Source organism: Felis catus, chromosome C2 (genome assembly GCF_018350175.1).
Source record: "Felis catus isolate Fca126 chromosome C2, F.catus_Fca126_mat1.0, whole genome shotgun sequence".
In the NCBI taxonomy this organism is placed as follows: domain Eukaryota; kingdom Metazoa; phylum Chordata; class Mammalia; order Carnivora; family Felidae; genus Felis; species Felis catus.
The window spans coordinates 152,404,670-152,427,329 of record NC_058376.1 but is presented as its reverse complement, the minus strand read 5'-3'; the positions used below and the strand labels follow the sequence as shown (position 1 = coordinate 152,427,329).

Genomic DNA, 22,660 nt, shown 5'->3' with positions numbered 1-22,660 from the left:
ATCTCAGCTCGTGTCTTGATCTCAGGGTTGTGAGTTCAAAGCCCTGTGTTGGGTTCCATGCTGGCCATAGAGCTTACTTAAAACCAAAATCTTATTTCCTTACAGCTCCCACTTCATCAGCTTCCTTATTTTTTTTAAGTGGTTCATGGAATTTTATTTAAAAAAAAAAATTTTTTTTTCAACGTTTATTTATTTTTGGGACAGAGAGAGACAGAGCATGAATGGGGGAGGGGCAGAGAGAGGGGCAGAGAGAGAGGGAGACACAGAATCAGAAACAGGCTCCAGGCTCTGAGCCATCAGCCCCTGAGCCTGACGCGGGGCTCAAACTCACGGACCGCGAGATCGTGACCTGGCTGAAGTCGGATGCTCAACCGACTGCGCCACCCAGGCGCCCCGAAATTTTAAAACTATATACAAAATTAGGGAGAAGACTATGGTAAGCTTTTCCTTATTTCTTGAGGTACGCCTGTATCGCTGTATGTTTCCCTCTTAGAACCACTTTCACTGCATCCCAAAGATTTTGGACCATTGTGTTTTCATTTTCATTTGTCTCAGTCTATTTCTTTTATTTCCTCTTTGATTTCTTCATCGTCCCACTGGTTGTTTACTAGCATGTTATTTAGCCTCCACGTGTTTGTGTTTTTTCTAGCTTTTTTTCTTATAATTGATTTCTAGTTCCGTACTGTCATGGTTGGAAAAGATGCTTAATATGACTTTACTCTTCTCATATTTATTGAGAGTTGTTTTGTGGCTTAACATGGGCTCTATCCTGGAGTATGTTCCACGTGCATTTGAAAAGAATGTGTATTCTGGAGCTCCTGGGTGACTCAGTAAGTTAAGCATCTGACTTTGACTCAGGTCATGATCTCACAGCTTGTGAGTTCGAGCCCTGCGTGGGGCTCTGTGCTGACAGCTCAGAGCCTGGAGTCTGCTTCGGATTCTGTGTCCCCCCCTCTCTCTCTGCCGCTCCCCTGCTTGTGTTCTCTCTCTCAAAATAAATAAACATTTTTAAAAAGTCCTCTACTATTATCATATTACTGTCAATTTCTCCCTTTATTTCTGTTAATATTTGCTTTGTATATTTAGATGCCCCAATATTGGGTATATAGATATTTACAATAGTTATATCCTCTTATTATATTGATCCCTTTATCATTATGTAATGCCCTTCTTTGTCTTTTGTTACAGTCTTTGTTTTAAGGTCTGTTTTTCCTGATACAAGTATTGCCACCCTGGCTTTTTTTTTCTGGCTTCCATTTGCACAGAAGGGAAAAATATCCCTTCCTTAACTTTCAGTGTGTATGTGTCTTCAGATCTGAAGTGAGTCAATTGTAGGCAGCATAGAGAGGGGTGTTGTTTTTTTTTTTTATCTATTTGTCACCCTGTGTCTTTTGATTGGAGCATTTAGACCATTTACATTTAAAGTAATTATTGGTAAGTCTGAACTTACTGTCATTTTGTTAATTGTTTTCTGGTTATTTTGTAGCTCTTTTCTGTTCTTTTCTTCTCTTGCTATCTTTCCTTGTGATTGTTTTCTTTCATGTTATGCTTGGCTTTCTCTTCGTTTTTCTGTGTATCATAAAAGACTTTTGATTTGCGGTTAACCTGAGGCTCATATATAACATCCTAAGTACATAGCAGTCTATATTAAGTTGATGGTCACTTAAGTTTGAATACATTGTAAAAGAACTTCATTTTTACTCTCCCCTCCACATTTTATATATGTTACCGTATTTAACACCTTTTTATTTTGTGAGTCCTTAGCTAATTTTTTAGATATAATTGATTTTACTTCTTTTGTCTTTTCAACTTCATACAAGCTTTATAAGTGATGACTCCACTACTTTTACTGTTTGCTTACTCTTACTCCTAAATTTTTTTCCTCTCATCATTTTATTTCCAATTATGACTTTTTCTCCGCTCAAAGAAGTCCCTTTCATATTCCTTCTGAGGACTATTGGGTGGTGATGGACTCCTTTCACTTTTGTTTTTCTGGGAAGCTTTTTAATCTCTCCTTCAATTCTGAGTGATAACCTTGCTGGGTAGGATAGTCTTTGTTGTACGTTTTTAACGTTCAACATTTTGAATGTGTCATGCCACTCCCTTCTGGCCTGAAAAGTTTCTGCTGAAAAATCAGCTGATAGGCTTATGGGGTTTCCTTTGTAGTGACTGGTTGCTTCTCTCTTGTTGCTTTTAAAACCCAGTCTTTATTTTTAATCTTAGACATTTTAGTCATTACATGTCATGGCGTGGACCTCCTCGGGTTCGTCTTGTTTGGAGCTCTCTGTGCTTCCTGAACCTGGATGTCTCTTTCTTTCCCCAGTCTGGGATATTTTCAGCTATTATATCTTCAAGCAAATTTTCTGCCCCTTTTTCTCTTCTCTTTCTGGGACCCCTGTAATGTGAATATTTGTTCACTAGATGTTGTCTGAGGGATCCCTTAACCTGCTCTCCTGTATCTTTTTCTTGCCTTTTTGCTGTTCAGCGTGGTTGCTCTCCATTACCCTGTCTTCCAGATTGCTAATCATTCCTCTGTATCTGCCAATCTGCTGTTGGTTCTCTCCAGTGCATTTTTCACTTCGGTTATTGTATTCTTCAATTCTGGTTTCTTTTTATATTTTCTTTCTCTGGGTTGAAGTTTTCAATGAGTTTCTCCACCCTCCTCCTCTCCAGCCTGGTGAGCATCTTTATGACCATTACTTTGAGCTTTTTGTCAGATACATTGTTTATCGATGTTTCATTTAGTTCTTTTTCTGAGGCTTTGTCTTTTTCTTTCTTTGGCACGTATTCCTGTCTCATTTTGCTTGACTTTCTGTGTTTGTGTGACTTAGGTGGAACAGCTGCTTCTAAACTTGAAGGGATAATCTTGTGTATGGTTGTCCTCTGTGTAGACGGTGTGCACCTGGCGACTGTCAAGTGCAGGAAGGCTGGCAATGCTGGCTTCATCTTTGGCCCTCCATCGTGTTCACGTTCGTCAGGTGACCACTCTCGGGGCTACGTGTTCCAAGCCCCCTGGAGACCAATATATACACGTTAGAAATGCCCACCAAGGCTGGGATGGAGGGAAGCTTGCTTCTGTTAGAGATCTGTTAGAGATAACATAGTCTTTTTCCTTCCTTCCCCCCCACCTCTGCTTTCTTTTAATTTTAAAGACAGAGAGAGCAAGTGGAGGAGAGGGGCAGAGGGAAAGAGAGAGAGAGAGAGAGAGAGAGAGAGAGAGAGAGAGAGAGAGAATGAGAGAGAATGAGAATATCTTCAGCAGGCTCTATGCTCAGTGCAGAGCCCGACGTGGGGCTTAATCCCACCACCCTCAGGATTTTGACCTGAGCCAAAATCAAGTCGGGTGATCAACCCACCGAGCCACCCAGGCGCCCCAGTCCTGATGCGCAGGTGGCACCATGAGATCTAATTAAAGGCCAGCTATCAATTAGGTGTATGCAGACCCTTTGAAGCGCATGTGAACCCTTTGATCTCACTACAGTGCCCTCTTGCACACCCCTTCGCTTCATAAAATCTGTGGGCTAAGGTCCAGACATTGTGGAAAGTAGCCATGTGGCAGCTGCCTGAATCATTGGCCCCCGGATTCCCCGTCAGTAAGTTACCCTGGATAAAACTCTATAAATTGCGTGGGTTCACCTGCTTTGTTTTCTGGCCACAAAGCACCTTCTCAGTGTGGAAGATATTTTACTGTCCCTTCCCCACCTTCTCACAGGCTGGCTGGTCAGAGCTGTGGCTGTCATGGGCAGGGGGTTCCGGGGTACTCCATGCTGGAACTGTCCTGGGGAGATGGCTGGAGCTGAAGTCGGTGCCGTCTGGGGGTGGTCCTGGAACTCTCTGTGCAGAGGGCACCCTGGCAGGACGGCTAAAGGTGAAGTGGGTACAGGCTGAGATGTCCCAGGGCGTCTGCACAGGAGTGCCCTTGGGGGCATCTGGAGCTGAAGCAGGCACGGACCAGGAGACCCTGGATGGTCCAGGAAGGGGCACCCCTGCGAGGTGGCTGGAGCTGAGGCATGGCATGGGCTCGAGTTTCCTAGGATACTCTGCACAGGAACACCCTGGTGGGGCGGCTGGAGCTGAGGTGGGCATGGGCCAGGGGGTGCCAGGGTGCTTTGTGCCGGGGGTGAGCCGGCAACTCTGGCACAGTGGTGGTGGCAGCCTGGGGTGTTCCGGGATGCTTTGCATTTGTGATGGCTGGAGTTGCAGTGAGCGCTGACCAGGGGTGTCTCAATACGCACTGTGTTGGGGCCGCGGTGGTGGGATAGCTGGGGCTCATATGTGCTAGGGGAGGTGGCAGGCCAGCTCTGGTGCCCAGACCCTGCTCTTGGCTGTGTAATTCGGCTGGAGGAGGAGTGCTAACCGCAGGGCTCGCCAGCCGGAGAGTTTCAGCAGCTCCCAGTGTCCGGCAGAGTCCTAAGGCTGGATCCTTTATATTCTAGTTGCCCTGTTCAACTACTGCTTTTTTTTTTTTTTTAACTGTGCCTTCAATCTCCTCCCTCCCTGCTGCAGTTTGCGGCATTGGGGGTAGGGGCTCCCGCTGTGACCGTTCCCCATCTCTCTTGCCGTTCTCTGTGTGGTCTCTCTGTCTCCTGTCGTGGAGCAGCTGTTCAGTTGGCCCTTCTTCAGGAGGTGAGTTCTGGGTCTTCCCACGTTGTGGTCTTGGACCAGAAGCCCCTCAACCTACTTTTTAAGAAGGCCCTTTATTTGTCGAAGCTGTAGTTTCGTAAATCCTGGATTTGGCTGATTGTATCATTGTGGTGACACGAAACACGTTCCTTTGTTCCTATTTCTATAAACTTAGAGTTCGATGCAGACATTCGATTAGGTTCACGTTCAGTTTTTTTTCTTTTCTTGGCAAGAATAATACTTTGGTGGTGCTATGTATTTCTTACTATATCCCATCTGGAGGCGTCTATCTGCTTTTCCTATTACCAGGAAAGAATGGTTTTGGGTGCTGCGAGCCTGAACCGTCATTTATGAAGTTTTTTATCAACCTTTCTTGTAGTGGCCTTAGTAAAAGCCTTAGATGATTATTACCTAGATCCATTTTTTTTAAACAAAATTAAGGGTTATAAAATGGTGATTTCTAATTCTGTTACTCCTTCTGCATTTATTGGCTGTGATTCTCTATTTAAAAAGAAACCTTCTGGGGCGCCTGGGTGGCTCAGTCGGTTGAGCGTCCGACTTCAGCTTAGGTCATGATCTCACACTCCGTGAGTTCGAGCCCCGCATCGGGCTCTGTGCTGACGGCTCGGAGCCCGGAGCCTGCTTCAGATTCTGGGTCTCCCCCTCTCTCTGCCCCTCCCCTGCTCATGCTCTGCCTCTCTCTGTCTCAAAAATAAATAAAAACATTAAAAAATTAAAAAATAAAAATAAAAAGAAACTTTCTTTCACTTCATGCTCCTTTCCCCTCTTCCTCATGCTCTCCTTACCCGACAAGTAACTATTTTCATTAGTTTGCGTTCTCCCATTGTTTCTTTTTGGAATCATAAGCAAATATATGGATATACTTGAACCCCCTCTCCTTCTTACTGTCCTCTGCACCTTGCTTGTTTCACTTAACAGCACATACAATGATCCCTCTGAGAGTAGTTATAGGGACTCTCCTGATTCCTTTTCCCTAGCCTCCTTCATTTTCATTCTCGCCTCCACCATCCTAGGGAATCAGACTGAGACCCAGCTTAGTAGCCGCCAACTCTGTTCACCAGATGCAAAGACTGCCAGGCCTAATCGTGGCAAGTTCTTTCACACACATGTGTATTGTACTTTAGAGTTTAAAGAGCAGTCCATTATTCTTTATGAGCTCTCAAGCACCCAGGGCAAAAGCGGGCAAACATGTCAGTCTTATGTGTTAAATGTTAAAGCAATTTTTTTTTTAATTCCTTAAATGTAACAGTGATATATTCTCTTTTGGACCTCTGTGTCTGGTCATCAGATTTCAAGGACAGTTGCAGAAGTTAGCAAAGACTCCAAGAAAGGGGGTAAAAATAATTTCAGTTGGGGGGGGGGGTGGAATAGGGCAGAGAAAGAGCTGCTCAGGGCCGTGTGACAGACCCTTATATGCAGGACTGGAAGGTGCCATCTGTGGAAGCCTGTAGATGAGGTGGTCACAGACTGCCATGGACCAGTCCTCCCTCCTGCCTTTGCCTGGTCCTCTAGGGCTCATCCCTTTCCTATTGCTGAGTTGTCACTTCTCTGGAAAGTCACCCTGACCTTTCCCGACTGGATTAAATGTCCTGATTGCAGGCCCTTTTCCCACCATTTGCTCTTTGGTGGCACAATTTTATGTTTATCTTTCCCACTAGACTGTAAGCCCAACAAGGGCAGGAATTATTTCTAGGCTTGCGTTATTTTATTTTCAGTGCTCAGCATATAGTAGTTCCTCAGTAAATATGTATGGACTAAATTACATAAATACTCAAATATGGGTCTACCTCTTGGCTTTGCCTACCCCTGATAAATCAAGAACAAATGAAAGGTGTCATATTTTACTAAAAAAAAAAAAAAAAAGCCAAGTGTGTGTGTGTGTGCAGGGGAGAGACAAAATAACTTATAAAGGGTTTTGATAAGTTAGTGAATAACAGCCCACAAGTGGATTAGGAAGGTATTTATTCCTTTAGAACATTGCAGGGTGCCTGGGTGGCTTAGTTGGTTAAGCATCCAACCCTTGATTTCAGCTCAGGTCATGATCTCATGAGTTCGAGCCCTGCGTCAGGCTCTGTGCTGACAATGCGGAGCCTGCTTGGGATTGTCTCCCCTTCTCTCTGCCCATCCCCCACTCATGCTGCCTCTCTCTCTCTCTCTCTCTCTCTCTCTCTCTCTCTCTCTCTCTCTCTCTCCCCCTCCCTCCCTCCCTCCCTCCCTCCCTCCCTCTTTCTCACAATTAATGAATTTAAAAAAGAAGGTTGCTAAGGATGAAAAAATGTTTAAATATATGGGGATGTATATGTATAATAATGTTAAAAATTAAAGTACAACATAATATGACTGAGTAAAATTGAGTACATGTGGCTGGAAGGAGCCACCCATGGTACACAAAGAATCATACATAATTAGTACATTTCAGAGAGGAATTTATGGTTATAAGTTTTTCATAAACTTTATATTGATGAAACATCTTAAATTTTAAAAATACATGGATGAGAATTAGGTTTTTCACTGTTGCAGAAAGAAGTTACAAATAAGGAAAGGGAATGCTAGAATCAGCTCTTGGGTGCTGGGTTGTAGTCAGAGATACAAATAATGGATTTGTGGTTTCGAAATGCGTTTATGTATTACACATACAGGTGGATACATACAAGAATAAATATAGATGTGTGTGAATGCATGTTAGTACACTTGCATGATTTCCTAGTTGCAGCTACCGAGAGGAACAGAAATAGTGGCATCCTAGCAGCACTTAGCATACCTAGTGTCCACATCTTGGTTTCTAAGTACCATTCTCCAATAGAAGGCACTAGGGCTCCTTGGTACATTAGTTAATTCCAGGGCTGAGACAGGGGAAATATGTGACCCTAGAACATCTTGTGGTGCCATAAAGTGTAAGGAAGTGATGAGAGAAAGAAAAAGAGGGACAGGAAGAGGGGGCATATCAAAAGGACACAGAGCTCTCAATGGCCAAAGTTGAAACATTTCGAACAACAAAATAAATGATAATGGTATTCAGATTGTAACCCAAAGAATAAAATAAAGTCCATGAATTCATACTGAATAAGTAAACATCTGAATAAATAATTGGAGGAGAAGGGATAACTCTTTGTTATGGTAGGATTCTAAGTTAGTTTAAAACACTTTTGTAATTTTAAAGTAATCTCCATACCCAGTGTGAGACTTAAACTCACAGCCCCGAGATCGAGAGTCGCAGGCTCCACCAACTGAGCCAGCCAAGTGGCTCAGAATAATTCTAATTAATACATAGAAAGAATGAAAGAAATAAAAAAGTTACCATTAAATACCACACTGATAAAATCTGCAGGCAGGATATACCAATAGATGATAAAATTGGGGGTAAAAGTTTTAGCAGAAACAGATGATTGCATAGTCTCTCCCCAAATACTTTGTAATTACAAAGGAAAAATAGTAACTGTGCCATGGCAAATCATGGCAGATAGGACTTTGACCAAATGATTAATTTTAACATCACTGCTATTATGTATCATACACCTCCAATATGACATACTGAGAAGGGCACATCAGTTGTATGATATTCTTGTAAATAATGCATAACCTCAATGTAATCATGAGTAAACATCAGACCAACCCAACTGAAGACCATTCTAGAAGGACATTGCGCAGAATAACTGACCAGTGCTCTCTAAAATGCTTAAGGTCATGGACAACAAGGAAAGACTAAGGAACTGTCACAGATCCTAGGAGATTAAAAAGACATGGGAACCTAATGGAATTTCAGGTTTTGGATTTGATCCAGCAATGGAAAAAGGAAGTTAGTGGACAAATTGGAAAAGTTTACATAGATTCTTACTTTAGTTAATATATTGTAGCAAGCTTAATTTCGTAGATTCGATCATAGTTCTCTTGTTAGGAAAATGTTAACATAAGGAGAAGCTGAGTGAAGACCATATGGGAATTCTCTGGATTATTTTTTACAACTCTTATAAGTCTAGTATCTCAAAACCAAGTGTTAGAAACATACATGTATTAGGCAGATTTCCAGTTATGGCCGTATTATAACTAGATGACCTGAAGAATAGGAATCTACAAGAAATGAAAATTCTAGAACTGAAATTACTCAATGGAAGGGCTTACCAGCAAATTAGACACAGATGAAGATAATACTTACAGGGAGGTCAGTAGAAATGATCCAAACTAAAACACAAAGGGAAAAAAGAAGAAAAAATACAGAAAGTGGCATTTAAAAATATGGGACCTAGTAAGCAGGTCTATTGTGTAATTGAAATCCCAGAAAGGGAGGAGAGAGAGCATGGGGGCAGCAGCAGGGTTGGGAAACTTAGTGGATGACAGTGGCCAAAAAGTAATGAAGACATCAAGCCATAGAGTAAAACACTAACAACCCTAAGCAGAGTAAAATAAAAGAAAATCATACCCAGGCATATTATAGTAAAATTCTGTTCTAAACCAAAGAAAAGGTGGGGGAAACCCAAACTTAAAGCATCTGGAGAAAAAAGACCCACCACCTTCTAATGGAAATGTTTGAAGCTAGCAAATACTTGGAAGCTTCAAAGTGATGAAAGATAGTAACTTTCAATCTAGAATTCTAAACCCAGTGAAAATATTCTTCAAAAATTTCAACGATAAGTTGGGATGCCTGGGTGGCTCAGTCCGTTAAGCATTCAGCTGTTGGTATGGGCTCAGGTCATGATCTCGCGGTCGTGAGATCAAGCCCTGTGTCAGGCTCTACGCTGAGCATTGAGCCTGCTTGGGATTCTCTCTGCAACCCCCCACTCATGCCCTCTCCTCCCTCCCTCCCTCTCTCTCTCTTAAAAATAAATAAATAAACTTTTAAAAAAATGAAGATAAAATGAAATTCTCAGATGAAAGCTGGTAATTCACTATCAGATAATGATAATTCCATCACCAGAAGATCTACACCAAAGGAATTTTTAATCAGAAGAAAATGACACTCATATGGAAGCAGAGAAATGCAAGAAGGAATGAAAAGCAACAACAATTACATGATATGTAAATGGACCAGATACCTCAATTAAAAGAGAAGGACCTTCAGACTGTGAATAAGAACAAAAACCAACTAAATGCTGCTTATATGAGATAACCTTAAAAGTGAGGGTACAAAAAGATTGACAATATAAGGAGGGATAAAGATACATTAAATTTTATGCACAAGAAAGGTGGTATGGATTTACTAATATCAGAGAAGGCGAGAAGCATTAATAGAAAGAAAGGAAAAAAGGACATTTCATAGTGAACATTTAAAAGTCCATCCAAGAGATACTATTTAAAATCTGTACACACGAATGGTTTAGCCTCAAAATACATAAACAAAATTTTATACAACTAGAAGAAAAACAGATACAATAACAAACATGTAGGAGATTTTAACATTTTTTTCTCTCAAAAACTTAAAAAGCAGCTAGACCCAAACAGTAAAGATATAGAAGAATCGAGCAATTAACAAACTGTGTCTAATTGAGTTATATATAACACTACAGCCAGCACTTGAAAAATGTATTTTCTTTTAAAAGTGCACATGAAACACCAAAATTGTCCATGTGCTGAATCATGAAGCAAGTATCAAAGCATTTCAAAGGACTGGGGTGCTTGGATGGCTCCGTCGGTTAAGCATCCAAGTCTCGATTTTGGCTCAGGTGGTGTCTTGTGGTCTGTGAGGTCAAGTCCCATATTGGGCTCCACGCAAAGCACCGAGCCTGCTTGGGATTCTTTCTCTCTCCTTCTCTCCCTGCCCCTCCCCCACTCGAGAGTGCAGCCTCCATAAATAAACAAAAATACATCTTTAATTTTTTTTTCAAAAGACTAAACGCATATAGAGTTTGAACCTAGTGGGCTTAATATAGAAACCAACAACAAAAATATAACTAGCAACTACCCAAATATTTGGAAATTCAGCAGTTCATTACTAAACTCATGAACCAAAGAAATCATAATGGAAATGAGAAAATAGAAAATAATGATCATTTAAAAAAGTAATTGAAGTATAATTGATACACAGGGGTATATTAGTTTTAGGTGTATAGCATAGTGATTCAACAATTTTGCATGTTACTCAGTGCTCATCATGATAAGTCACCACCATCTGTCACCATACAATGTTATCACAATATCAGTATTACTGATTATATTCCCTATGCTATAGTTTTCATCTCCATGCCTTATTTACTCTATATGGATGATAATCTTTTATCATTATCTTTTTTTTTTTAGAGAGGGTGCAAGCAGAGGAGATGGGCAGAGGGAGAGAGAGAGAGAGAGAGAGAGAGAGAGAGAGCGTGCACCTTAAGAAGGCTCCACACTGAGTCCCAATGTGGGGCTCAATTCCATGACTCTGGGATCATGATCTGAGCTGAAATCAAGAGCTGGACACTCAACCAACTTAGCCACCAGGTGCCCCGTGAATGAATATCTAAAAAAATTTTTTTAATGTTTATTTATTATTTTTGAGGGGGGAGGTAGGGGCAGAGAGAGAGACACGCACAGAATCCGAGGCTCCAGACTCTGAGCTGTCAACACAGAGCCTGTTGCTGGACTCAAACTCATGAACCTCAAGGTCATGACCTGAGCCAAAGTTGGACACTCAACTGACTGAGTACCCAGGCACCCCATGAATGATCATTTTAAAATGGTACATCAAAGCTTGTAGGATGCAGCTAAAGCCAAGCTTAGAAGAAAATGTACAGACTTATATTTACATGTTAGAAGAGAAATAGTCTGAAAATCCACTATGTGGGTGTCTCCCAAAATTAGAATAGCAAATTAAACCCAAAGAAATGGGAAAGAAATAATAAAAAAAAGAACAAATTTATATTGCGGGGTTTTTTTTTTTTTTTTTTTGAGAGAGAGACAGAGACAGAGACAGAAAAAGCACAAGTAGGGCAGGGGTAAAGAGAGATAAAGACAGAGAATCCCAAGCAGGCTCTGCACTGCCAGCACAGAGCCCAGTGTGGGGCTCAAATTCACAAAACCATGAGATCATGACTCGAGTGAAACCAAGAGTCCAATACTTAACCAACTGAGCCACCCACCTAAACAAGAACAAATTTAAGTGAAATAGAAAGCAAATATGCAGTAGGATCAACAAAGCCAAAAGTTAGTTCTTTGAAACGATTTTTTTTTTTAATTTTATTTAAGTCCAAGTTAGTTAACACGTAGCATATAATGGTTTCAGGAGTAGAATTTAGTGATTCATCACTTACCTATAACACCCAGTGCTCATCCCAACTAGTGCCCTCCTTAATGCCCATCCCCAACCCAACACCCCTCCAGCAATCCTCCATTTGTTTTCTCTATTTAGGAGTCTCTTAGGCTTTGCCTCCCTCTCTGTTCTTATTTTTCCTTCCCTTCCCCTATGTTCATCTGTTTTGTTTCTTAAATTTCACATATGAGTGAAGTCGTATGATATTTTTCTTTCTCTGACTGACTTATTTTGCTTAGCATAATACATTCTGGTTCCATCCACTTTGTTGCCAATGGCAAGATTTCATTCTTTTTGATCACCGAGTAATATTCCATTGTATATATGTATCAACCACATCTTGTTTATCCATTCATCAGTTGATGGACACTTGGGCTCTTTCCATAGTTCTTTGAAAAGATTAATAAAATTAATAAATTCCCAACAGAGCTGATCAAAAAGAAAAGAAAGTACAAAGTCACCAATATCAAGGAAAAGAAGATATTATAGATCCTACAGACATTAGAAAAATAAGAGGTTTATGAACAACTTTATATCTAGACATTTGAAAATGTAGATGAAATAGAGACATTTGCAGGAAAATACAATATACAAAACAGATCAAGAGAAAATAAGCCACCCAAAAAATCTTATGACACTGAATCTGTAATTTAAAACCTCACAATTTCTAACAAGCTCTAAAATTGTGGTGGTCGCACAACTCTATGAAAATACTAAACACCACTGTATTATACCCTTTCAGTTGGTGAGTTGTGGCATGGAGATTATATCTCAGTAAAGTTGTCTAAAACAACAACAAACCTACGAATAAAAGTTCAGGCCCTGATGGCTTCACCTGTGAATTCTCTCTAACCTATGAGGAAGAAATGCAACAACCTTTTATAAAACAATACAGAGAATAGAAAAAAAGGGAAGACAGCCTAACTTGTGTTATGAGAAAAGCATAATCTTGGATACCAAAATCTGAAAAGGATTATTATAAGAAAAGCTAAACTTTGTCATGAACAGAACTGCAGTTTCCCAAGAAAACATTAGCAAACGGAATTCAGCTTCATATGAAAATGATAAGCATTACAGGGGTGCCTGGGTGGCTCAGTTGGTTAGGTATCTGACTCTTGGTTTCAGCTCAGGTCATGATCTCACAGTTAGTGAGTTCAAGCCCTGCATCGATAGTTTGTAGTGCATTTAAATAAATCAAATTTAAATGAATATGTACAAGACTTTGACAGAAAACTAAACAATATAATTGAGAGAAATTAAAGGAGACCCAAATAGATGAATAGATATATAGCCAGTAGTATGTTGGAGCCAGCTCAGAAGAATGTACCATGCACATCTCTCCCCAACTCCATGTTCAGTGATGGTATCTTGAAATCGACCACAGAAGAAGTATTTACACCATGAAAGCCAGCAAATACTATCAAATCATGGCTCTCCACCATCTCCAAGAACCTGTCATTAAACATTTACCAGCACAATATTGAATATACTATATTCATGGATTGGAAGACTCATTAGTAGACAGACGTTTTCAAAGGATAATTCAGAGGAATTTGTTATCTGCATGCCCATTTGAGGAATAGTAGTCAGTATGCTGTTGTCAGTGAACAAAGGCAAAAACAAATTTGTAACTGAGAGGAGAGAGAAAAAAACTTGCAGTCTGGGAACAGTGAATCTTCCAGTGTTTGCTGTTAGTATCTCTGTCTTAGGCCAGGTCTGCACCATTGCCCTCAACTCTTCCAAAACTTCTCAACTCCTCCCATTTTGGTCAAAATTTCCTAAAGGACAGGAGTTAACCAGAAGGGTTTTAGTCTCTGATGCAGAATCATTTTGGGATGTCAGTTTGATATTGGCAGAATAGCAACATTTAAACACCTGAATATCCCACAGTGGAGGAGAGTAAAATACATCAGGGCAATTATAAATATTATAAGAAGCACTTGGAACCTATTTTGTACCCAGTGTTTTGGTCAGCATAGGTCTGATCAAGAGAATACACCTTAAAGGTCTGTTTGGTTAGTTTTAGTGAAGTAGTTGGGTTTTCCCCACTTGACCAATTGATGATTTTATCTTTTTCAAAACATGTATCCTAGTAGTACCATAAAATGTAGCTATTGCATAGAGTTCATTTCCTTGGCCAGTATTCAGGGCGCATCTATTTAGAATCATTCTGGATAACGAAGTTGCGTTAGCCTAGAATGAGTTTGTTTAAAGTTTATGTAATTATACTAGGTTTGTCCAGTGGGAGCCTTACAAGTGGTCTTCTGTGTTCTTTCACTTTCTTTTTTAGCACTTCCTTACATTCTGGCATTACAAGATGCTCCAGGCTCATCTTAAACTCACTTTGTCCCAGTTCTTGAATCAGTTTCTAAGAAGCCCTATTCTTTTATGTGGAGAACACAGAAACTTGGTATTTAGGAATCAGGGTCCAAGCATTAGATCTGCTGTTTCCTGCTGGGTGTCATTGGTTCTGGGTCCTTTCAATGGACAGAGCTGGAGAAAAAGAGTAATTGCGTGGATTCAACCATACATATGCATATGTATGTATACACATGTCTATGCATTTGTCCATACACAGCTGTATACATATTTAAAATCATGCCAGCATGACCTTGATTCCAAAACCAGACAAAGACCCCATGAAAAAGGAGGACTACAGACCAATTTCTCTAATGACCGTGGCTGCAAAAATCCTCAACAAGATACTAGCCAACCAGATCTAAAAATACATTAAAAGAATTATTCATCACGATCAAGTGGGATTTATTCCTGGGATGCAGGGCTGGCAATATCCACAAGGCAACCAATGTGATTCATCACATCAATAAAATAAAGGACGAGAACCATATGATCCTCTCAATAGATGCAGAGAAAGCATTTGACAAAATACAGCATCCTTTCTTGATAAAAACCCTCAAGACAGTAAAGATAGAAGGATCTTACTTCAAGATCTTAAAAGCCATATATGAAAGACGCACTACTAATATCATCCTCAATGGGGAAAAACTGAGAACTTCACCCTGAGGTCAGGAACATGACAGGGATGTCCATTCTTGCCACTGTTATTCAACATAGTACTGGAAGTCCTAATCTCAGCAATCAGACAACATAAAGGAATAAAAGGCATCCAAATGGGCAAGGAGGAAGTCAAACTTTCACTCTTCACAGATAACATGATACTCTATATGGAAAACCCAAAAGATTCCATCAAAAAACTGCTAGAACTGATTCATGAATTCAGCAAAATCGTAGGGTATAAAATCAATGTACAGAAGTTGGTTACATTTGTATACACCAATAATGAAGCAGCAGAAAGAGAAATCAAGGAATCGGTCCCATTTACAATTGCACCAAAAACCATAAAATACCTAGGAATAAACCTAACCAAAGAGGTGAAAAATCTATACACTGAAAAATATAGAAAACTTATGAAATAAATTGAATAAGGCACACACAAAAAATGGAAAAAACATTTCATGCTCATGGATTGGAAGAACAAATATTGTTAAAATGTCATTACGACCCAAAGCAATCTACATATTCAGTGCAATCCCTATCAAAAAAACACCAGCATTCTTCACAGAGCTAGAACAAACTAAATTGATTGCTTCAATCCCAAAGCAATTCTGAAAAAGGAAACCAAGCACAGAGAACTCCCATTAGATTCAACAAAAACTGACTGTCAACATAAATTCACAAAATATTCAGGCAAGGAGAGAATCATGAAAGCAGAAAGGGAAAATAAGTCCTTAGTCTACAAGGAAAGACAGATCAGGTTTGCAGCAGACCTTTCCACAGGAACTTGGCAGGCCAGAGAGGAGTGGCAGGATATATTCAATGTGCTGAATCAGAAAAATATGCAGCCAAGAATTCTTTATCCAGCAAGGTCGTCATTCAAAATAGAAGGAGAGATAAAAATTTTCCAGACAAACAAAAATTAAAGGAGTTTGTGACCACTAAACCAGCCCTGCAAGAAATTTTAAGGGGGATTCTCTGAAGGGAGAGAAGATGAAAAAACAAAACAAAACAAGTAAATAAAGACCAAAAGCAACAAAGACTGAGAAAGAAAACCAAAGCTGGAGGCATCACAATCCCGCACTTCAAGCTGTATTACAAAGCTGTACTCATCAAGACAGTACGGTACTGGCACAAAAACAGACACTCAGATCAATGGAACAGAATAGAGAACCCGGAAATGGACCCACAAACGTATGGCCAACTAATCTCTGACAAAGCAGGAAAGAACATTCAATGGAATAAAGACAGTCTCTTCAGCAAATGGTGTTGGGAAAACCGGACAGCAACATGGGGAAGAATGAACCTGGACCCCTTTCTTACACCATACACAAAATAAACTCAACATGGATGAAAGACCTAAACGTAAGACAGGAAGCCATCAAAATCCTCCAGACAAAAGCAGACAAAACCCTCTTTGGCCTCGACTGCAGCCACTTCTTACTCAACAACATCTCAGGAGGCAAGGGAAACAAAAGCAAAAGTGAACTATTGGGACATCATCAAGATGAAAAGCTGCACAGCAAAGGATACAGTCAGCAAAACTCAAAAGCAACCTACGGAATGGGAGAAGTTATTTGCAAATGACATATCAGATAAAGGGTTAGTATCCAAAATCTATAAAGAACTTATCAAACTCAACACACACAAAAAAAATAATCCAGTGAAGAAATGGGCAAAAGACATGAACAGACACTTCTCCAGAGAAGACATTTAGATGGCCCACTGATAAATGAAAAAATGCTCAACATCACTCATGATCAGGGAAGTACAAATCAAAACCACAATGAGATACCACCTCACACCAGTCAGAATGGTTAAAATGAACAACTCAGGCAGTGAGAGATGTTGGCGAGAATGCAGAGAAAGAGGAACTCTTTTGCACTGCTGGTGGGAATGCAAACTGGTGCAGCCACTCTGGAAAATAGTATGTAGGTTCCTCAAAAAATTAAAAATGGAACTACCCTACAACCCAGCAATTGCACTACTAGCTATTTATTTAAAGGATACAGGAGTGCTGTTTTGAAGGGACAGGTGCACCCCAATGTTTATAGCAGCGCTATAAACAAAGTATGGAAAGAGCCCAAATGTCCATCGATGGATGAATGGCTAAAGAAGATGTGGTGTATACACACACACACACACACACACACACACACACACACACACAATGGAGTATTACTCGGCAATCGAAAAGAATGAAATCTTGCCACTTGCCACAACGTGAATGAAACTAGTGTGTATTATGCTAAGTGAAATAAGTCCATCAGAGAAAGACAGATATCATATAACTTCACTCATATATGGAATTTAAGATACAAAACAGATGAACATAAAGAAAGGGAAGCAAAAATAATATAAAAACAGGGAGGGAGACGAAACATAAGAGACTCTCAAATATAGAGAAAAACAGTGTGCTGGAGGGGTTGTGGGAGGGGGATGGGCTAAATGGGTGATGGGCATTAAGGAGGACACTTGTTGGGATGAGCACTGGGTGTTATATGTAGGTGATGAATCACTAAATTCTATTCCTGAAATCATTATTACACTATACGTTAACTAACTTCGATGTAAATTTTAAAAAATATTTAAAAGATAAAAATAATAAAATCGTGACTTTGTACCGATGCTTCTAGTTACCGTCTAATTCCACATTGCCTCTTCCCATTCTGTGCTTATGGCTCCCTTCCCCCACAGTCATCTGATGAATCTTGGAATCAAATTCTACTCTTGGAAGCCTCTGCATCTAGTGGCTTTTTAGTGAGGCTCAGGGTCAAGTCTCCACAGTAAGTGGATGTCTGTACAGTTGCAGGATTCTAAGCATTTATACAGGGGAAGGCATATATCTCAGATGTATTATGTTCTGGAGCTTAAGAATAAAAGTGGTTCAGGGTACTTGATAGAAAAAAAAAGTACTTGAAATGGTCCTTTCTGGCATGGTTTTAAGGGCAACTTTCATTTTATCTTAATATATTCAGTATTCCAGTTAGTATAACCATGTAACAAATCGCCCCAAGACTTAGTGGTGTAAACAGACATTTGCTTGCTTATCAGATAGGATATCGTAAGGACAGTTTATTTCTACTGTGATGTCTGGAGTCCTAACCAGAAGACTGGAGGCTAGAAGTTTTTGAAGGGCAGTTCACCCACGTGTCTGCTGGTTGATGCTGGCCTTCAGCTTAGATCTCACTTCCTCCCCTTGTGGCTTCTCCACATCAGCTAGTTCCTTCCATCTCCTCCCCTCCCCTTTCCTCCTAGCACAGTGGCTGGTTTCCCCAGAGCAAACCTCCCCAAAAGAGAAATACAGTTTGCCACAGTCTGTTACATAAATTGAATTATATCTAGTGATATCTCTTAGACCTTTTAAGTTTTATTTATTTATATTGAGAGATAGCAAGACTGGGGGAGGGGCAGAGAGAGCGGGAAAGAGAAAGAATCCCAAGCAGGTCTGCACTGCCAGCATATAACCCAGAGGGGGGCTCGAACTCACGAACCGTGAGATCATGTCCTGAGCCGAAATCAGGAGTCAGACGCTTAACCAGCTGAGCCACCACCCAGGGACCACAGTGATATCTCTCAGAAATGCGCCTTGCATTTGTTAGGTATATGACCATGTCCATATGTCGTTTACCCAACTAAACGACAACGTTTAAAGATAAAAACATTTCAAAATTGTAAAGTTTTTTTTACAAGTGTATGTTCCACGCACCCTTCGTGAGGAAACCGTTAGGGAGCATGCTGTCCTACCAGGGAGTAAACCAAGGAAGAGGAGGGCTGGTGTGTGAACAACAAAAGATCCAGCATAGGAGAGAGGGGAGTGAAATCCCCGGATTCCTAACGGTTAAGTGATTTTCCAGTTGCTGTTGCTGCAAAGCAGACTTCCCCAAAGCTTGGCAACTTAAAACAACCATTTTATCATGCTCACGGATTCTTTGGATCAGAAATTTAGATAAGGCACAGTGGGGATGACTCGTTCCACAGTGTTTGAGGCCTCAGCTATAAAGAGGGCCTAGGGGCGACCTGGAAGCCGGAAGCTGGAATTGTCTGAGGCATTTTTACTCGCATAGCAAGTGGTTGGTTGTCAGTAGGCAGCTGAGGGGGTCTACCAGAGTACCGACACGCGGGTTCTCCCCACGGCCTGGGTTTCCTCACCGAGTGGCCACCTCAGTGGAATCAGACCGCACACTGCAACTCAGAGTGAGTATCCGAGCTTCTGAGTGATTGTCACAGCAAGCAAGATGGAGGTTGTATGACCTAACCTTGGAGGTTACCTTAGACAAGTAGAGAAAGTCCCTATTTCCTCTGCATGCTGTAGGTTACAAGTGACTCACTAAGGTTAGTCCAGATTCCAGGGGAAGCTGCATAGACCTCACCTCTCAATGGGAGGAGTGTCAAAGAACTTGTGGATGTATCTTAAATCTGCCAACCCAGGGGTTGTCCTGGGTGATAGTTAGCAGTAGGTATAGCAGGCGAGCAGCCCAGACTGGAAGAGGCCAGAAGGCTCTAGCATAGATTGACTTATGGGGGTGACTCATGGGGGGATCATTAAGGGTCCCTGATATATCTGGACATCTTAGAAAGAGATTTTTAGAGTAGTGCAGAGAGAATTATTAACAAGTACCTATTAAAATAATCAGTTGATTATTAACTCTGGAAAGACAATAATTATATAAGGGACAATTTCATGCTCAGTTGTGAATATCATTTACACAGTGACAATAAGGTAAACATCAATGACTGTTCTAACCGAGTAATATTATATAACTTACATTGGAAAGATGGGGGATAGGAAGGGCGTATCGTCTGGTGAGTTGGATATGGGAGAGGAGAGAGAGAATATCCATATCCTCGATCCGTAATACGTGCATACAAATGAGGAAAAAGTGGCACGCCCTTTGGAGACATATTCTGAAATGATCAGCCAAAGGAGGAAAAAGTATTGCAGAAAATGGCTGGAGAGGGATTCAGGGGAAGAAGGCAGGATTTCTGCTTCCAAAACCTCTGACTCTTTACCTATGTGACCGTCCAACTTGTATGAAAATAACTAAAACAAAACAAAACCATTTTCTAGCAAAAGTAACGCTAGGCCCAGATCACTTGACAGGTGTCCATCACCAGCCATTGAAACTAACCCCTATTATGTATAAACTGTTTCAGAGACCAGAACAAGAATACCCTCATTATTGGGTGATGAGCCTGCTATGATCTGAATGTTCGTGTGCTCCTAGAATTTATATGTTGAAACTCTAGCCCTCAAAGAGGATGGTATTAGAAGGTAGGACCTTTGGGAGGTGCTTAGGTCATGAGGGTGGGGCCTCATTAGTGCTTTTTTTTCCCTTAAGTTTATTTTATGTTGAGAGAGAGTGTGCGCTGGACCCTAAGTGTGCGTGGGTGCAAGTGGGGGAGGGGCGAAGAGCAAGGGAGACAGAGAATCCCAAGCAGGCTCTGCACTGTCAGCTCAGCACCTGATGTGGGGTTCCACCTCACAACCCATGAGATCATGACCTGAGGTGAAATCAAGAGTCGGACCTCAACCACTGACTGAGCCACCCAGGTGCCCCGGGGGTTAATGCTTCTGTAAAAAAGGTTCTAGAGATTCCTTGCCCCTTCCACTACTTTGAGGACACAGTGAGAAAGCACCAGCTATGAATCGGGAAGAGGGCCGTCACCAAAACGTGACCATGCTGGCACTTTGATCTTGGACTTGTCAGCCTCCAGAACTGTGAGAAATAAATTTCTGTTGTTTGTAAGCCAACCGGTTTACAGCATTTTGTAGACGAGCCTGAACAGACTAAGCCTAATGTTACACTGACCCCAAAGCCAGACGACGACCTATGACAATGAAAATCATGGGCCAGATTTGCTTTGGAATATAGGTACACTCCCAGTCCCCAGCCCCCGGAAGGTTCGAGAGAGCTTCTCCGTCCTGACGTGAGGGCACATGGGACCCAGGCTGTGAGCGGAAGGCTGAAGGGTTGTGGTGGGAATAGAGGCCGTAGCTTGTAAGCCAGGGGGTTATAGCTTTCATATACTTGTTCTTTTGTTTCCATTCAGTATTTTGCTAACTTAAAAAAGGCGTCTGAAAGAAAAAAAAAAAGAACATAGGTGCAGAAATACCAGGTGAAAAATGGCAAACCAAATCAAGCAAGGAGTGCGCGCATGCACACCCACACAGACACCCGAGCTAATTGTGTGTAACCCAGGAATGCGAGGAATGTCCTCACGGTGGGCCTCGAGTTGGCAGTTCGCCGCTCTGAGCCTGTCATCTTTTCCTCTGGGCCTTCCAGTGCCATCGAGGAAAGCCAGCCCACTCTGCAGCCCTTATAATTATCGCGGCCCCAGACCTTGCGGGCACCGTAGCTACCCCATGTTTCAGCGCCTGACCTCCACCTGCACCTCATTTCAGCTGGCCGTGGGTGACAACCGTGCCAATTGTGGTGCACTGCGTACCGGGGCTCACCACACCCTCCTGCCCGGCAGCTAGAGTCCTAGATTGCCACCTGACTGCCGGGAGAGCCGACTCTCGACTTGCATCCTAAGGGTCTGCTGCTTTAGGACTCCTCGGATGCCAACTGTCACAGCCGGGGTGCCCCCCAAAGCAGAGCCTGCAGCGGGGAGAGTAGGTGCTGTCATTTGCATCTCTAGAGAGGAGTGAGGAAAGGGAGTGCGGGGAAGGAGGAAGAGCCAATCTGAGAATGTGTCATTGAGCTGACTGCCATTAAATGCAATTGACGCTTTCATTTCATTGTGCTTGTCACACATCCCCTCAGAAGCCTTGTAAACCGCTGGCCCCTGCCTTTCACTGGCCAGGGGATTGCCCTGTGTGGCTGGAGCAAGGCTGTCGTAAAGTTTCTTTTGTTTTTTTTTTTTAACGTTTGTTTATTTTTGGGAGAGACAGAGTGCGAGTGGGGGAGGGGCAGAGAGAGCGAGGGCGACACGGAATCTGAAGCAGGCTCCAGGCTCCCAGCTGTCAGCGCAGAGCCCGAGGCGGGGCTCGAACTCATGAACCGTGAGATCGTGACCTGAGCTGAAGTCAGATGCTTAACCGACTGAGCCACCCCGGGCGCCCCTGGAGCAAGGCTGTCTTAATGCCTCAGTGGATGCGAGGACCGGCTGCTGCCATGGACACCTTGACTGGTAATCTCAGCAGTGGGTGCAGCTGGCTCCATGTTTCTGAGAGAACAGCAGCCTGATGGGGGGAACTGCACATGCTGTTGCTCAGGCTATTCCGTGCACGTGTGCACCCCTGCAGAGACAAGACTGAGATAGCATCCATGCTGCACGGAAGATAATATAATCCCTACCTCACTCCATACCCTAAGCGAAGTACTTTCCAGCAAAGATCTCAAATAAATTTTAAAGAAGAAAATATAGGAGATATAGAAAGATTTCATGAAACAGAAGCACAAACCACAAAAGACTGATAAATTTTACATTAACACTTTGGAGACTGTACCTCAAAAAATATGAGTTATGAACTTGGAGATTGTTTATAACATGTACCTTAAAAAGAATGAGTACCCAGAATATATCAAGAACTCCTACAAATCAATAAGAAAAAGACAGGGACGCCTGGGTGGCTCAGCCTGTAAAGCGTCTGACTCTTGATTTTGGCTCAGGTCATGATCTCACAGTTCGTGGGATTGAGCCCCGTGTTGGGCTCCGTGCTGACAGCGCAGAGCCCGCTTGGGATTCTCTGTCTGTCTCTCCCTCTCTCTCTCAAAAATAAAGATATAAACATTTTTTAAAAATAAGAAAAAGACAAAGTCCACAATGGCAAAA

At 41.7% G+C, this 22,660-nt stretch overlaps 1 protein-coding gene across 6 annotated transcripts in view; it reads left to right on the top strand.

Moving 5' to 3' along the window:
- Window positions 1–22,660, top strand: part of DLEC1 (DLEC1 cilia and flagella associated protein) — a 93,054-nt gene that overhangs the window by 28,574 nt on the left and 41,820 nt on the right. The window lies entirely within an intron of this gene.